Raw genomic sequence first — 19603 nt, 5'->3', positions numbered from 1 at the left:
GTATAGGATCTCCATTCAGAATACAGCTGAAGTTTTCTATGTTCCTGCCTATTTTCCTTTTTAATGGATTTTCACACCAAATTTCTTACAGCTGTTATTCAATAAAGTTAGAGAATCCTGGAGACTTGCACTAGATGTGTTTAGGAGTGCAACATCAACTGCCTAAAGCACAGAGCTAAGTTGGACATCTCCAATTCTAATATCAGGCTTGATGCCACTTTCTTTCATAATCTGATCCATATAGATGATGAATAAGAATGGAGACTGTGCATTCTGTTCTTACCCTTACATCAACCCATCTTCCTGTATTGCCTTCAATTCTAACTTTTGACTGTCAAATTATGGATCCATTCACCCCATATAATTATAATGTTTTGAAAAGCTTTTCTCTGGGTACCTTGTCATATTCCTATGATTTTTCAACTATTTGTCTTAAAGTGAAAATCTGATCTTCAACCTCTATTTGGCCTGAACCCTGCTTGTTCTTCTCCAGGTTTTCTCTTCCACAATCTTTCTCAACCTCTTTTCAAGTATGCTTGCATAAATATTACCACCTCGACCATGCAGTAGAGAAATTCCTCTGTAATTCTCACATTCAGCTTTATTCTCTTTTTTATAGATGGGTGCTATGAGAGCTATACTATACACTACAATCATTGGGAATTCGACTTTATATCCAGGATCTCTGAATTATGCAGTGTAGCTACTACAAAACTTGTATCCTCCATACTTAAGCATTTATGGTCAAATAAATATCTACTTCAGCTGTCTTTATACATTTCAAACATTTTTGACGGCTTTTTATACCTTAAGTATTGATATATACTCCTCTTTGCATTCCTCTTGAACATTTTCTAGTACAGTTCTGCCACTGCTTGTTTTTCAAAGTAATTACTCCAGACATCTAGGATATCCTTATCTTTAGTTTTCATTTAGTTTGTCATCTTCCAATGTCAAATCCTCTGTACACTCATGTATCCTGAACCACTTGATATCACTATCAATGATGATATAGCCAATGATGCTTTTCTTATTTTGTAGGTCTTTTCTCCATGTGAACTTTTGCACATCTTTATGCTGAAAGATGGTGATAGTAATGACTAGTCCATGTCCTGAGCAGAAGTCCAGCAAATTCCTATTATTATTATTATTAGCTTTGCCTTATTCTCCAAATTTTCCCAAAATGTTCCTATATATATATCTATATATATATACCTGATGAGATTCATTTCTTACTCTGCTGTTCAGGTCTCCAACAAGGACTACTTTTTCCATTTTCTTTATGTCAGTTGTTCTAAGGACTCAAAAGTCTCCTCCACTTCTTTCTTAGAAGAACCTGTGGGATCATAGGTACAAATAAGTTTCATTGTCAATTTTCCCATTTTGATGTTTGCCCACATAACTTTACTTAAACTGCTTTCCAATCAAGAAGTTTATCTTCATGTTCAGTGTTGATGCTATTGCTACTCCTTCCTTTCCTTGATCATTATTGCCTGAAAAAAAGGATCCTATACTTGTTTAGTAATATCTCACCTGCTGTGTTCTTGTCTCAGTAATGCCAGTTATGTCCACATAGTACTTTTCCAATACTTCTACAAGTTCAATTACCTTTCCATCAGTGCTCCTTATATTGGTGGTTCCTATCTTCGGTTCTTCTTGGGTTATTCTTCTAGATGTTGAGTTGGAGCTTCTTACAATACTGACTTTTCGCTGTTCATCCTGGTTCCCTGATGAAAACAGTGGTGGTCTTGTTTAACTAGGCAACGCCCCAGCCGGCATGAAATCTCATGTTGCACCATCATGTATTTGTGGTTTAAGCCAGTGAAAATTATATTTTGGTCGGCTGAGTCCCAAATTGCCAGCCCATCATTTGTTCAGCACCCAGTTCATATACCTATTAACAAAAGTAAATAAATCAAAATCAAGTTTTATAACAGAACTACATTAAACACATCTCTATGGTCCTCTTATATTAAGGTTTTCTTGTGTTGGGATTCTGCCGTCATGCTATGTAGGTTGCAGATTGGTCCTTCAGATTCATGGAATTACTAATCCATAATCATTTTTTTAAATTTAGATGAAGTTTCAGCATCTCACAAGCTTCCTTGAACTTTCTTTCAGACCAGAGTTTGGTGCAATGTAGGGACTTAGTGTCTTTCCAGCTGCCTCTGACATGTTTTATGTTCATGGTCTCACAGTCTTGTTTACCATAGTGGAGGAATTTAATGTGGTGTTTATGTTCTTCTTTTCTTATTTGCTGTCTTCTCTATGTAGGATAGGTTGCAGAAGCACTGAACTTTGTTAATCCTTGTGTATGCAAAGTAGGGAAGGGAATCTTTGAATGAGCTGAGTATACTTTTTAATTTTGCAGGTGGATTGAAGGTTGCCTTAATGTTGTATTTATGTAGTGTTCTATTTTTCTGATATTCCTCTCATGTATGGTATGGCATTCTTGTAATCTTTTTTTTAACTTTTAGTGGTATTATTATTTTTATTTGACACCTCCAAGGAGTCCTTGGACTCATTGTGGGAGGACACCACGCAACTCACCGTCCTACTACATGTTACTATTATCCACACACAATGGCATCTACTGCCCACCATTACCAATAGCATTTTGTGTTTGTAAATTGCTTGTGTCCTGTTGGCCGATATGCCTGTATGCGGGTTGAAAAACCTGAGTTTCTGAGAGAAAAGACCCTATTGCGACCATATGAGATTGGCTAACTCACCTTCAATTTAAAAAACCCATATAAAGATTCCTCTTGTCAAGACAAGAATCAAACTCAGGTCTTTTTCAGTTGAAGGGGGAAGTGTACTGTTGCAGTTGCACCTCCATAACGCAACTGGAAATCATGGAGGATCTTGTGAATTTTTTTTTGTTGTAGCCATTTTTTTTAAATGTTTGGCTAATAATTTCATATTCTTTGTTCAGCACCTACTCATTGGAGTAAATTGTTAGGGTTCTGTGTTTGAGGATGCTGATGACCCCCTAATTTTTGTGTTAGATGGTGGTTTTTTATCTATGTATTGCCCTATGTGTAGGTTTGCAGTTGACCATCAATGAGAGTATGTGTGACAAGTGTGCCTAGAGAAGGAAGAGAGTTATTGTTTTCAATGTCGATGGTATATTGTATACGTTTGTGTTGTTTGTTCAGGTGTCTTGGGAATGTATTTAATGTTTTGTGGCCATTGGGCCAAATGGTAAAAATATCAACATACCTGAGTTAGGCTTTAGGCTTGCTAAATCTAGACCTGATTACTCGAAGTCTTCCATGTATAAGTATGAGCCCATGGCCTTACATTCTTTTTGCATGTCTTGCCCACCCAGGGGTTTACAAAATTCAGGGCATCTGCCCTTTGTAGGGGAAACAGGGTGCACCATCCCAATATGAAAAGACGAACATGAACGCCACGTTAAATTTCACCACTATGGTAAAACAGGCCTTTTAGGCAATGCACTTCAAACATGTCAGAATCAACTGGAAAAGGCACCAGACCCTACACATGGAAATCAATGAAAAAGGTGCCAAAATCTGGTTTGAAAGAAAGTTCAAGGAAGCTTGTGAGATGCTGAAACATCATCCAAATCTACAAAAGAATGATGGATTTGTAATTCTGAGAATCTGGAGGACCTATCTGCAACCTATATAGCATCCAGAACATGATGGCAGAACCCCTACACAAGGAAACTTTAATATAAGGACTACAGATGTGTTTAATGTAGTTCCATTATAAAACTGTCATCTGTACATCTGCATATATTATTATATGGATGACAAAGTTTTCTGTCATCTGTATATTATTTTTCTGATATGTATAAAAATTTATTTTATTTTGTTAATTTATTATATATATATATATGTGTGTGTGTGTGTGTTGTGTATTTTATTTTTTCAGCAAAGTTAGGATAAATAATTATCAAAGCATTTAGATTTATCTTACTTTTGTGTAGTGTCATGTTGCTTGTGTTCTGTGAATATGTATGTTTTCCTGATGATGCTAGTCATGTGTAGTAGGAGAATTAAGTTGTAGGGGAGACAGATGTTTATAGAAGAGTGGAGTGGAATGCCATCCTGCAATAAGTCTTTGGAGTTATGTAATAATAAGAAAGAAAGAAAAGCAGAAAATACTTAGAAAGATATAGCAATGAATATATATTTCACTATTGCTATTAGAAAAAAGCTATCAGAAATCTGAAATATTAAAAGTTAGCTGGAGTAGATAATATAGAGCCAGATGCTCAAGTTTTAGAAGTATAAAAGTTTTACTGTGGCTACTATGTAATTCAGAAGAGCAAATTCTAGATGACTGAATACCGAAGAAAACAGTTCAAAACACGTTATTCAAGTCTCTATAAGATTGACAAAAGAAATTTTTCAATATGTGATGAACAGAATACTAGAGGCTACCCTTGGAGGTTGTATAAGAGTAGTTAATATGGATCTGAGGATTGGATTTTTTACTTGGAGAGTGATGGTTGAGTGGAACAGATTGGCAGAATCAATTGTTGGTGCTATCAGAGTAAATGAGTTTAAGTCGAGGTGTAATGGGGTGTTGTGTGTATAAAGGTTAGTGAGGGTTTCTTATGATGAGTCTTCTGACTATGGAGAAACCTATATATAATAATAATACCTGGCATCCAGAGTACTTTAGAAAACTGCCAACATCCCATACTCTCTAACACTTATTATCTGAAACAGTACAACAGTCGATCGTCTTGAGTTGACAGTATGAAAAATCGCAGTTTCTGTGAGAAAAGCTAGGGATCAACCCTGTGTTAGTTGATCCCAAACCAGGGATCAACTAACACAGGAACAGATCGTAAAATATTTCTATAGTCAACAAATAGAATCAAAATGATATTTCTTTGCATGGCCTGTCACTATGCATGTAATCGTCATTTCCACAAGGATAAACAGGCCTCTATTAATGAAAATTTGAGCACAAGATAATAATCCTTTAAAATAAAAAAAAAGCAGCTGATGCCTTTTTATTCCTGTATAGGGAGTAGGCGAGGGCGTTTTAACCCTATCTAACTTTTGGAGACTGAGTGGGCATTTCAATCTCCACTGGTACCTAATCAGAGATAGCTGGCCCGAGGCTATCACTAAGTAAGTGGCACGCAGTGAAGAGACTGCTCAACAAGTACCGCCATCCCGTGGTCCCTAACACATCATTTAATGTCTGAAATAATGTGGGTTCTACGGTCGATTTTCTTGAGTTCACGGGACGAAAAACCCGAGTTTTCGGGAGAAAAATACCTGCTTGTCCATGCCAGAGATCAACTAACTCAGGAACCCATCGACAAAAGGCTTAGAAAAATTTCCTTTAGTCGCCGATTAGATTTGAAAGCAAGTCTGTGCGGTCAAGCGCTGTGGTGTGCAAACGCCACATCCATCCAGTTACACCACCAGAAGAAAGACTTTTAAGCTTGATTCCAGTTGCCAACTAGAGGAAAGTTTTCTGGAAATTTTTTCCAGCTAGGTGGGTGGTCTGAAAAGTTCTCGGCCTCAACCATAATGGCAACACTATCGGCAAGATTTTTTTTTCCAAGTTGGGACATCTGTCATAAGCATCGATGTGAAATTGCAAGTCATTCTATCAAGTAGTTTTTTATACAGCTGTTGGAAGCCAAAGTGTTGTCTGTAACCCTTGAAATGGATAAAATTGACTATCGCGGGGTTATAAAATTCTTTGTAAAAGAAGGTTTAACGCCAAAAGAAATTCATTCGGAGTTCATAAAAGTTTATGGGCACGCTTCTTCGTTTTCGACAATTAAGAAATGGGCTGCTGAGTTTAAACGTAGCCATACCAGCCTTCATGATCGGTGTGAAGGACGTCCAAAAAAGTGTAACAAAAATCAGAAATCATTGATCATATGCATGATATGGTATTGAATGACCGGCGAGTCAAAGTGCATGAAATTGCTGAGATTATAGGCATTTCAAAAGAACGTGTAGGATACATTTTGCATGAAGAATTGCAAATGAAAAAACTTTGTGCAAGATCGGTGCCATTCATAAAAAACCCACTCATGAAAATCTGAACAGTACTTGGAGCGTTTTAGCAAGAATAAAACTGATTTTGTGCGTCGATTTCTTACTGTGGACGAGACTTGGATTCACAGTACACACCAGAATCCAAAACTGCACAGAAGCTGGTTATTCAGTGCCAAAGAACAAGATCATAGCATCGGTGTTTTGGGATACTAAAGGCATTTTGTTTATTAATTATCTTGAAAAAAAGTAAAGCAATAACAGGGGGAATATAATTCCGATCTTTTAACCAGACTAGACGAAAACATTTGTGAGAAAAGACCCGGTTTTTCAGAAGAAAAAAACCTTTCATTGGGGCAGTGCACCTGCCTACAAAGGTGTTTTGCAATGGGAAAATTAAGGGATCTGCACTATGAATTGTAACATCCACCCTATTCCCCAGATTTGGCTCCCTCTGACCTCTATCTCTTCTCAAAACTAAAACTCTTCCTCGTTGGTCAGCGTTTTTCTTCAAATCAAGAGGTGATTGCAGCTGTAGATGGATGTTTTGCAGATCTTACTGAGAATCACTACAGTGAAGGGATAATGGCACTGGACCATCCCTGGATGTATCCCTGGAATATAAATGTATTAGTCTTAAGGGAGATTATGTTGAAAAATAAAAATAATTTTGAAGTTATAAATTCGTTTTTTTATTGTTAGGCTGAGAACGTTTCATACTGCCCACGTACTTCCACTTTTAGTTGATCTTTGTTGTGAAAGGTATGCCTCTACCCTGAAACTCAGGTTTTAATCTCACAACTCAAAAAAGCATTCACAACGTTTCAGCTAATAATATACAGTTTTATTGAGACTACAAGATGGCAACATTTTTCTGCTGTTCTCTCCTTGGTTACCACTGGATCATTGAGAGTTGTTTTGACTAATAGAGACAATTAAGGGTGGTGCTATTACTGGCCATTCAACTACAAAAAAGAGAGCTAATGTAATCTAATGTAATCCCTTTGGGGAATAAAAAGTTTGGAGATTTATTTATTCTACCATACATTGCTTAAGAGACTGCTTGTGTTCGAGAGAAGTGAGCACCACTTATTCATTTCAAGTCGGTCGTGTTCACGTAATCCTTAAGCACATGTCCTAAAGACGATCGACTTGAAATGAATACCTATGTATCATTGTTCCGTGAGATAACTTTGTTGATATACCAGACATATGCTACCACAATGAGTAAGAAAAGCCATATTGCACTTCTACAGTAGAAAGCACAATATCTAATTTTTTAGCCATCTTATTTTAACATATGCTCCCTCTTAATTAGCATTGTGCATTTAAAGACTATGATTTGGTGTAGTTACTCATTTGTTGGTGTACAAAAGGCAGACTGCATAATTCTGATCACAGTATAAAGCTTCAATTGTTTGGTGCATTGTACATGTTTGAAAAGTGCATGGTCATTTTGATATGCATGTCTGAAGTGACATTTTAGTTTGAGAAACAAAATCTACCGTATAACCCACTATTTCAGAGAAGAACATCCTGTTAAGGTACCAAGAGATGGCAGCACTCTTCATCGGTTGATCAGCTATCTCTGACTGGCTACGGTCTTACCTACTCCTTATAAGGGAATAAAAAAGGTATTAGCTACTTTTATTTATTTTATTTTAATAGTCATTCCTGATCAAGAAAGGAAACCAGTTTTATTTTGGATGGAATTGATAGGCTAGGATACTACATGGACTTCTCGTATTGTTACAAAAGGTGTGCATAGTATTTAGGAGGAATGGTTAAAGGGTAAAGATTTCAATATCATTTGCAAACCTCCATTAGCTCTAGCAAACGTGAAGACCTCCGTAGCGCAATTGGAAGAACGACGGTGCATTGCACCCTTCGATTAGAAAAGGCCTAAGTTCGATTCTCGTCATGACGGGAGGAATCTTTATATGGACTTTTTTCAATCGGTGAGTTAGCCGATCTCGTACGGAGGTAGCAGGGTTTTTCTCCCGGAAACTCAGGTTTTTTCATCCTGTATCAAACAGACAAATCGGCCCTTCAGAGCACACGCAATTTAGAGACAAAAACTACTAGCTGTGATGGTTGTGGGCGGTAGATGAGATGATGTAGGTGATTGGTAGTAGAGATTCTGTGTAGTAGTGGAGACAGAGTTGTACAGTAGGTGTCCTCCCGCGATGAGTCTTCGGACTCCTTGGAGGTATCACGAATAATAATAAAAAGACAGGTTGGCAGTCAGTTTCCATCCTTCAGCTGTCGCATCAAACTATCGTTGAACAAGGCTTTTGGAAGCGTGCATTACAGAAAAATGCTATAAGTCATGACCGTAACACTCGTATTACTTCAGTAAATGTTTCAACTTTCCTACACAGTCAAAGCATGTTACAAAATACCCTCACTTCTCATTAGCCATAAGACTAACACTTCACCATAGCATATTGCAATTTCAAAACAATCTTAGAGATGGCTTGTGGATGAAGACAATCTACCAATGGAACCTGAAAATGCAGAATGGCATTCTCATGAACGGGATCCCGATTTTTAGCCGCCAGTTAAGCATCAACTTCATTTCATAACTCAGGCAGAGTTGAATGATCTTATGTGAAATCCGAAATTTACCAAGACAGAAAGCGGAATGTTATGTTGCGGACACCAAGATTCATTCTTAAATAAGCATATAAATATAATCTCATTTGAAGAACAAATATAGAATTAGTTTCTCAATGAATGGTGTCTGTCTTGTATTTCGTGACGATGCGTTAACGTATTAATAGAAATCCTGGCAAGAAAATATATCCTCCCATTGAATAGTGTTTGCTATACACGTCAAGATACCATTATCAAGATAGACTAGGGATGGAAACAATGGTGGGGATAGTATGCATCGGCAAATAGGCTCAATGAGTGGAGGGCGATAATTATTAGGGAGGATTTCAACTATAGGAACATAGACTGGAAGGAGGAGAGGACACGTGAGGAAGGTAAGGGAATTTATGTAGTTACTAAGGAAGAATTACCTGTGACAGCATGTGATGTAATATAGTAAGGGTTTGAGAGTGCTTGATCTAGTAATTGCATCTGAGAATTTGTCTATGACCAATATGACCATGTTGCCGCCATTTGGTTAGAGTGATCATACCTGAGAGGTGGCTAAATGTATAGAATTTTCGGTAAAAAAGGGGTATATGTGGAATTACAAAGCTGGTAAGTATGGCAAGCTGAAGAGATTGCTTGGATCAGTGCCATAGCATGTGAAACTGCAGGGGTTGGATGTTGATAATGCATTGGGAAGTGGTAAAGGAGTGTTTGAGGTAAGTAATGGCAGACTGCATACCTAGAGTCAGGATATTAAATCAAGCGGGAGTTAAATAGATGTATATCATCAAACTGGAGCTGGAAAAAAAAGAGAGAGAGAAACTTGTGGAGAGTATTCACGGAGAAAGGTGACCAGAAGGCACACAAGCAGTACAAAGCACAGGCCAAAAGGGTAACTAGTGTGGTAAGAAAGGCAAAAGCAGAGTATGAACGGAAATTAGTGCAAGCAAAGGATAATATCATTTAGTTCTTTCGATATGCTGCAAGTAAAAGAAAGAATGTTTATGGCAGAATGATTTTAATGAATGCCAATGGTAGGGAAGTAACTGACAGTCGAAATAGAATTACTAAGTGAATACGTTTGCAAGAGTATATCATCCAGGTGGAGATATTGCAGTAACGAGAGAGGCAAAAGCTTATATGGAAACAGGTAAATGAAATGGAGGTGGTGCATAGCATATTACAGAACCTTAATATGAATACAGATACTGGATTAGATAGTATACCAGCTCGAGTTTTATATGAAGGTGCTAGGAATTGTCAATGCCCCTGACACCACAATATGTAATCTAAGTCTCAGCTCTGGGTTAGCTCCAAGGGGTGGAGAAAATAGTTCAATTGCATGCAGGAGGCTTCAAGACTGCTGTAGTATATTACCGATCGATCAGCATATCAGAAGTTGTCAAGATACCAGAGAAGTTGGTCAAGAGCAAAATACAGGAATGGATAGACGGAAATGCGATACTGTTTTAATACAGTGATACACGTTTTTTAATACAGTGAGAGCTGAGTTGGATAAAGGTAATGGGTTAACAGTGATACCGCTCGACTTTGTAAAAGTCTTTGACAGGGATACCACATGGAATTCTAATCGGTAAACTGTAGTACATGGGAATGGATATACGGTTGGTGAGGCGGATAAGAGGGTTGTTGATGGAGAGATATCAGAGAGTACTTTATTCAGGATAGAGTCCAGAAGAAGGCCTGTGACTAATGGTGTACCGCAGGTCTCTGTTCTTGGGCTGCTACTATGTGATTTTTACATTAGTGATATAGAAAAAAAATCTGTGTGGAGCTGTTCATTTGTTTGCCGATAATGCAAAGTTGGGTAGAGCAATAATTAATAAAAATGATGTTACAATTTTACAGGGTGATTTGGATAAACTGGCAGTCTGGGCAAAGGATAATGGATATCAGTTAAATATGGCAAAGTGTCTTGTTATGCATTTTTGGGTGAAAGGATTACCAGCTGTATACCACGTTGGTGGAACTGTACTTCAGGAACTTGACAAGGACGAAGATTTGGGAATGTTAGTGGATAGGGAGTTAAAGTTTAGAGGACACATCAAAAGTGGCTAAAGCAGCTCATCAGATTACTTGATTACTGATGAATACTTTCAGAAAGAGAAACGCAAATTATTCCTCTTTATCGAGCCTTGATATGACCCATCTTGAATCTTGACTACTGCTGGCAGATCTGGACACCAGGGTTTCTGATAAGGAAGTGGTGGAGAGGATACAGAGGTGAGTGACCAAGATGGTAGCAGGTCCATGTAATGAACCATACGAGAACAGGTTGAAGATTTGTAGGTTACAGAAACTGGTGGACAGGGAGAACTGGGGTGATATGATTGAGACACAAATTACTGAATAGTTTTTCACTAAAATAAAGAGCCAAAATGCTTCAGTTCAGCGATGCAAAATGATATAAATCAAGTTGATATTAAATCCAGCATTCGGATTTGAAATAATGCTGGATATAATATCCACTTAGTTTATATAATAATTACTGAAGGGTTTTTAAAAAATTAATTCAGAGGAAATTTTTCAGAACATTTCTGGTGATGTTGGTGGGAGAACTAGGGGCCATCGTTGGAAACTGAGGAAGAGTGCAGTTAGCAAGGGTGCTAGAACTAGATTTTTGCTTGAAGAGTATTGAACGAGTGGAATAAGTTGCTAGAGTCTGTTGTGGATGCAATGACTGTGAATGAGTTCAAAACAAATTATGACTGCACAAATGTTGGAGAGTGATTGACATGATGCTTAGGGCCGCTCTTGATGAATCTAAATAATTCATGGAGTAGCCCGTAATAATAATAATAATTTAATAAACTCGTTTGTTTGTTCTGGTGGTTTTTCTGCTGTTCTGCTGTGTTCCACGAAGCTTTTGCATAGCTTATCTGAGGAGGATAATATATGGCGGTAGTTTCGTGGTCTTGTTTCAGCACCTGTCGAGAGCCAGGCATAGGTTTAACTGTTTATATGTATGCGCTTAGAAACTTATATATGAATATATATATTTCATGCCCTTGGACTACTACTTCTTGAGCATGGTTTAACTTTTTTCAAGGTGAGAGGTTTGATTTGATAAGGTCTGTTTATGTCCTTCTAATGATGTTTGAGAAGGATTTGTTATAGGTGTGTGTGTATGAGAGAGAGAGAGAGATAGTAATTTTCACCTAATTTTTAGTCTCACTATAATATCTACTGTATATAGAGCCTGTTTCAGCTGTCTGTAGATCCCTAGATTTCTGTCGTCGAATGGCAGTTTGTTGATCATATCTGCTATGTAGAAGCTTCGGGTGGCTTTTCTGTGGTTGTTATGCTTATATGTTATGTAGTTTGTTGAGTGTGGTCTTGTTATCCGATGTTATTCTGGTTACTCTGTAGGTTGGAATTATTTATTATTATTATTATTATTACGTGACACCTCCAGGGAGTCCGAAGACCCATCAAGGGAGGGCATGTACTCCACGACTCTCTGTCTCCATCACCAAATCCACCAACGCCATCTACCGCCGACCACCACTAATATTTTCACGAACAATCACAAACATCCATGCCCACGGCGAGATTCGAACCTGCAGCCTTTTGGCTGGAGAGCGGATGTGCTAACCACTCGGCCAACCAGGCCGGCCAATAAAGTAATGTTTTAGCATGACTGTGTAGTGGCATAAGTGTTTCAGTATAAATATTTTGTGTTCAGTCCTTGCTGCCCCGTATAAGTGTGGGCTGTTCTCTTTGTTTCCAGAATATCAGTTTTACCATTTTATTTTGCAGCGATTGTAATCTGTTACGTTTGTAGTCTGCGAAGAATGCATGTGATATAATTGCGTATCTTAAAATGCTTTCGTGTAATGGTTTATAGATTAGTATTTTTATGTGTGTTGGAGCAGTGGCTTTTAATTATATGATTTGCTTGCTATTATCATGAATTTGTGATATAGATAATTTGTATGTCTATTACAACTTTGATCAGCATCGAAGTGAAGTCCAAGATAATGTGTTGTTTTCTCTCTGTGATGGTTGTGGTTTTAGGATCAGCGCTTTGTGTACAGGAGGACGGATGTTGGATATTGAGATATTTAATTTATATGGATAGGGTATGGGGGTTTTTGAATATTATTAGGTTTGCTTTTTCAGGGTTTATATATATAATAAATTTTTTAACTTGGGGATATTGTATATTAGGATAACCAAGTTATTTTATAAACTTCGTTATTTTAACTCCTAATCCCAAGTACGCAAACAATTAAGTTTGCGCCTGAAACAAAGTTCAAGTCTAAAGATGATACAACACCAGGGCAACTCATTGTAAAGGTGGGTAAAGCCCTGATCACTATTCTTAGCATTTTCCCATAATGTAATGCACATCTCACTAGAAGATGTATACTGCAATGCATTATGGGTGGGGTCACTACCCAGACCTGTTTCAACCTTTTTTTGAGGTCTCCTCGGTGAGTAGCTAGACGCTAAATACCAAGGTTATAGTAATACGGAGCCTTGTCAACTTTACCTATAGAAGTTGCAACAAGATGTTCTTATTTTTAATAAAAATCTTTGGAGGAGATATAGATGTAATAAATTTTTTAACTTGGGGATATTGTATATTAGGATAACCAAGTTATTTTATAAACTTGGTTATTTTAACTCGTAATCCCAAGTATGCAAACAATTAACTTTATAATAATACGGAGCCTTATCAACTTTACCCATAGAAGTTGCAACAAGGTGTTTTTATTTTTAATAAAAATCTCTGGAGGAGATTTTTATTAAAATTTTTATTAGAAATAAAAACACGTTGTTGCAACTTCTATGGGTAAAGTTGATAAGGCTCCGTATTATTATAACCTTGGTATTTAGGGTCTAGCTACTCACCGAGGAGACCTCAAAAAAAGTTGAAACCGGTCTGGGTAGTGACCCCACCCATAATGCATTGCAGTATACATCTTCTAGTGAGATGTGCTTTACATTATGGGAAAATACTAAGAATAGCGATCAGAGCTTTACCCACCTTTACAATGAGTTGCCCTGGTGTTGTATCATCTTTAGACTTGAACTTTGTTTCAGGCGCAAACTTAATTGTTTGCATACTTGGCATTAGGAGTTAAAATAACCAAGCTTATAAAATAACTTGGTTATCCTAATATATATATATTAGGATATATATATATATCCTAATATATAACCTCTGCATATTGCAAGCTTTCACTTTTTAGGGGAAGATGACTAATATCGGATGTGTATGTTAAACAGAATGGGAGAAAGAACAGCTCCTTGGTACGCCACAGGTTATCGATACTTCTTTCCTGTGCGCTGATCCTTTACATGTGATGTGCTTTCTGTTTTTCATGTATGCTTTGAACAGCAACACTTCCGAAATCTTCCAGGAGTGTTGTTGTTCCTTTACGTTCTTTATTTATTATTATTTATTTTTATTTTTTTGAATTTTTCACTGTATGTGGAGAGTTTGCAATACACAGTGCACTCCATGATTTGGTGATTACAGTGTGGCAATGGGTCTTTAATTACTGATAATGTTTCTTTTTCCATGTTTATGTATGTGAGTGATTAACGCAGTCTCGTGTTTTATTCAAGGCTTAATTTGAAAGCTCTGTATTCCAGTTGCATGTATTATACATATGAAACGATGCTATGAAAATATGCCTTTGCTTCTTAAATACATTAACTTCAATGACACAGGTGGTGGATAATCATTGGTGACAACAAAGTGTCAGCATGCTGCCGGCCACAAATGTTACACTTTTATGCATCCGAAATAGTCGAGTCATCGATTATCATGGCTCGTTCGAGGATTTCACTCTAAACAGTGCAGCAAAATTTACCTCTCTCTCTCTCTCTCTCTCTCTCTCTGTGTGTGTGTGTGTGTAAAACTCGAGAAAAAATTCTTTCCACCGCTGCACATTAAAATTGGTTGACGTGAATTTCGTGTTTGGGTTTTAAATAAGAATGGCGGTGGTTTCCAGTATTTCACTATCAACTATCAGTTCTCAATAACAAGTGATATGAAAATTCAGAAAGGCAGTTTGATTAGCCCATAGCTTTAAATACTTAGGAACAACATTTCTTTGGATAATATTTTAAACAAATCTGATTTTTTAAATCTGATTGCAGACATTTGCTGATTCCTTATAAAAAAAAACTAGCTGAAAGTGGAAGATTTCATGTAAGATTATATATATAAACGATGACAGGCAGGCATTTATAGTTTGTCTGTCATCAAGGCAGGCTATAAATCACCCAAACCAGCTATCATGCCTTCCCTTAAATTCATTCACACTAGATGCACTCACTACCCCTAAGGGCAAATTATTCCACTCATTCACTGCTCTGGGAGAAAAACCTAGCCCTTACCCCCTTTCTTGACTGTGAACAAACTTAACTTCCATGGATGCCACTGTGTTCTCTCCCCACCTTCCATATAACGAAAAATTTCATCTGTTGATATCCTATTACACCGACTCAAATGTTTATAGACCTCTATCATATCATCCCTCTTTTTCCTGTTATCCAGAGTCTGCAATCCTCATATTCGCAATCTGTCCTTATAATCTAAATCCCATAATCCAGATATATTAACTCTTCTTTGCACCCTTTCCACAGCTTTATTCCCTTGGAACCTGGGAGACCAAATCTGCACAAAATAATCCAGGTGTGGTCTTATCAAAGCCTTATAAAGAGGCAAAATGACTTCCCTATCCTTACATATTAAGGTTTTCTTCAAGTTCGCAATTATCCTCTGAGTTGTATTTGCAACTTTTGGTTTTTGCTATGTGACAAAAACCAAAAGTTAGTGGGATTATGCTACAAGAAACTGAAGAGGCAAGGGATCTTGGCATACTTTAATTCCTATCCACCAATATGCCAAGATCCCTTGCCTCTTCAGTTTCTTGTAGCATAATCCCACTATGCTGCTGGAACTCTAATCAAGCCAAAGTGCACGACTTTACACTTACTAACATTAAATTGACAGCCATTTTCGTTTGCCCAGATTTCCAGTCCATTCAAATCATTTTGTAATTGCTGAATATCAGTAGCATCCCTGATTGCCCTGCCTATCTTCGCATCATCGGCAAACAATTGCACATCTCATGTTAGATCCTGCCTGATGTCATTAATATATAGATTGAACAATAATGGCACAAGGACTGAACCCTGAGGTACATCACTGGTCACCTTAAATCTGACAGATTCACACCCACTGTATACTACTTTTTGATATCTGTTTGTCAACCATCCCCTGATCCAAGTCAAGAGTTTATATTCCATTGCCATATTCTCCAGTTTATGCAACAGCCTTTCGCGTGATATCATATCAAATGCCTTAGAAAAATCCAACATTATCATAGTGTATCCATTCCCTTTATCCAACTCAGCCATAACATTGTTATAAAATATGAAAACAAATTACTGAAATATGATATGTAATAATATGTAATAAAAAATATGTAATATGTATGCTGTATAATTATATGAAATGAATTAATGTTCTTGTGTAGATTTCAATCATGAAATACTCAAGGATGATATGTAAATTTTGAGTTCTGTCAAATTAAGCATGCTAAATTAACTACTTTAAGAAAAAAATATGCTACATTGCACTATAGTATCATCTATCACTTAATGATGATGATGAATGAGGACAAATTCAACCATGATTATTTGTATTCTTGAAATGTATTATGTCGTTGTATCTGAAAATATGAATTATCGTTTTTTTACTACTTTTATCCCCCAAATGGAATAAGCAAGGGTGTTTTTAAATCTAACTAACTAACGCTTTTGGAAATCAGCAGCCAATCAATTTCTGCTTTAATCATGACTGATAGTTGTCCTGAGGCTATCATGTACCCAAAGCTACCTGGGGAACAGAAAGTATGGAAAACAACTGCTGTGGTCTCAAAATCCTTAATGCTAACACTACACGTTATTGTCTGAAATAGTTCAAAACATTATTGTTTGTAATAGTATGAAATATTATTGTTTGAAATAGCATTATAGATTACGAGACTATCATATTTATGATCTCAACCTTTCTAAAAATCAGTACATCTCTGCTGAGTGGATATCTATCGACTGTACAGAAGTCGCATTGCTCCATTCGGTCATCCTGGAGGTTTGATAGAGTTAAACTAACATTCCTTATATAACTTTATATCAGAAAATCCCAAAAGGGCGATCAAAAGGTAGCAGTTTCAGATATGAAAACGCTACCTAATTAGATTTATCATTACCTCAGCTGTGTTAGAACACTTCAAGAACAATTCATCAGAAAAATGGGTATAACGTACATTATTTACCCCATCATTAAGCTTTGGATTGTAATTGGACAATTACAGAATTATCTTATACACCTCCACAAAATAGTAATTGAAGTAGAAAGTTTGTCCAATTACTGCGATGGTATTGGAATAGAATTTCCTCTTGAAGACAGGACAACAAGCTGTGAAACATAAATGGTGATGAATGGACCAATGCAGAATATGTATCTTCCAATTTTGAAGAACATCGCAACTCTCTCATTTGTGAAAATTTATATTTTCAATGAAACCATCCTAGTGCCAGTGACACTTTCTCTGATACCAAAAACTTGATATTACATAAAAAAATTCAGCTAACGCCTTTTATTCTCTTATACCCTATATACCCTATCTAGCTTTTATACCCTATCTAGCTTTTTTGGAGACTGAGTGGCCAGTTCAATCTCCACCAGTATCCAATCAGAGATAGCTGGCAAATGTCTATCAATAGTTATAGCAGCCACCAATAAAGAGGCTGGCAAACAAATGCTGCCATTTCTTGGCAGCACTTGTTTGCCAGCAATACCTAACCCTAACAAGATATGTCACTGTCTATGAAATAATGTGGGTACTACGGCTATTTTCTTGAGTTTATGGGATAAAAAACCCGAGTTTTCGGGAGGGAAAACCCGCTGGCCCATGCCAGAGATCGACAAACTCGGGGAATCGGTCGAAGAAAGGCGTAGAAAAAGTTCCTCCAGTCGGCGACTAGACTTGAACTTAAGTCTGACTTCGAGCGACCAAGCGCAGAGGACGCAAGTGCCACTTCCACTGAATTACACAGGCCTCTGCTATTATATAAGGAATATAAAAATTATTTTATTCACAAAGGTAAAGGTAGTAGTCAGAGTTCTTTAGCCCTAACTGCTTTTCTGAATATCATTGGGTACTTGGTCTCCATCATCAGCCGTTATATGATAGCTGAGTTTGAGATTATCAATGAATCTAGACTTTCAGGAGAGATTACGGTAAAGCAAAAATTTCGTGGTCCAAAATCCTATTCATATATTATATCTGAAACGGTGTGAATTCTGATGTCCTCGTAAGTTATTTTCAAATAAGTCCCCAGAAATTCAGTCCAAAATTACGAATTAAGACATTAATACTGTTGATTTATGAAATTTATGAAGTAGATGAACAATGGGACATTGAGTCCTTCGACTGTAGAGATCTGAATTTAATTTTGGTCGGAATCTTTGTATGCTTTTTTTAAATGAAGGTGAGTTAGCCGATCTCATGGCAAGTAACGTTTTTTTTTGTTTTTTTTTTTTCTCCCGGAAGCTCGAGTTTTTCATCCCGTGCATAGACAAATCCGCCATGAGATCATAGGCACTTTACAGACAAAAAAATATTGTTGTTATTGTTATTGTGTGCGGTAGATGGCGTTGAGGGTGGTACAATGTTGTTATGTAGTTGGAGGATTGAGTAGTGGAATAGAGGCCCTCCCACTATGAGTGTTTGAGGTATTATCCCGTAATAATAATTAGAAAAAGAAAATCGTTGAAGCAGTTCTTGAGAAATGCTATTTCTGTTTTTGGAAACCTGGTAGCTTTGCACAGGAGTCATACACCATAAATTGTTCACTGCGTTAAGAATCGTGCTTTTAAAAATTACATTTGTTTGTTTTTTAGAAAACTATTCTCTGAAGAACGTCCGTGTATACACACACGCCTTGATTTTAAGCTTAGTGAAATAGTATTCCTTACTGTAATTTTTACCTTGTACCCTTAGCTAAATTTTTATGAAATTGAAAATCAAGTAGGGATATCGGTGTGTTTATTATTATTATTTTTAATCCCATGAAAAGATTTCATCTAACATTAAAGAATGATCAAATGGTTTATTTATGCATTACGACATATTTAATAATAAATGACTGAAAGTGTGGATTTTGCAATTAGCATTTTATTTTTTTCTTGTTCAGATCCCAGCATATTGATAACTGCCTTGCGAAATGTATATCAATTTTAGCTATTAACTCTTGTTCCTCGATGGTATTTATTCTCTTTAAGTAAAGTAGTCGATTTCATTAAGCTTTATTTCTTTATTTATTTTTATTTCAACTGAAGCAACTGAGTTTCAGGCTTCTAAGTACAGTACATAGATCTCATATTTTTTTAATATGATGGGAAGTTCAGTATATAATTTTTTCATAAGCAGAGGGCAGTATTTGTTTATTTAGAAATACGTCTGTTCTGTTGTAAAAAGTGAATAAAGTTAACTTTTTTTTTTTTTTTTCATTGATTGAAAAGCAGGTCTTTCCAACCAATGGACGACTTCGAAATTGACTGGACTAACTACGGAGATTCTCATGCAGGAAACTAACTACAGAACATATAAGTAACAGACAACGTAAGTGTCTAATTTGAACATAATTATAAACATACAGCTAATTATTCTAAATATATTGCGCTTCTAGTGCATCGCTGATCATTCGTGCGGTTATTTTCTGTTTTTTGTTTGTTTGTGTTTATTTATTCTTTATTTATTTTTTTCTTTTATGCTGGCCAATCTAAATTCGACACAGTTATAATTTTATAACCTTGAGAATTTCGCCCGTATGTTCTCCAAAGGAGTTTTTTTTTTTTTTTTATGTTGAAATTAAAGCTTCAGACAGAAAGGCTTTTCTAAGAATTAATCATTGAGCTTTAAAGGAATTTTGAGTGTATATGAACTGTT

At 36.6% G+C, this 19603-nt stretch overlaps 1 protein-coding gene across 1 annotated transcript in view; it reads left to right on the top strand.

Annotated features, from left to right (window-relative positions):
* Nucleotides 1-19211: 19211 nt before the first annotated feature.
* LOC150097173 (acid-sensing ion channel 1-like) overlaps nucleotides 19212-19603 on the top strand; it is a 72793-nt gene continuing 72401 nt past the window's right edge. The window contains exon 1 of the mRNA XM_090407332.1: nucleotides 19212-19276. The gene's annotated coding sequence lies outside the window, so the exon portion shown is untranslated. The remainder of the gene's footprint in view (nucleotides 19277-19603) is intronic.

This window comes from Typopeltis vanoorti, chromosome 17, assembly GCF_054136105.1.
Source record: "Typopeltis vanoorti isolate ZY-2024b chromosome 17, IOZ_Tvanoo_1.0, whole genome shotgun sequence".
NCBI lineage: Eukaryota > Metazoa > Arthropoda > Arachnida > Uropygi > Thelyphonidae > Typopeltis > Typopeltis vanoorti.
Note: the sequence above shows the minus strand (reverse complement) of the source record. Positions and strands in the feature narration are given on the sequence as shown.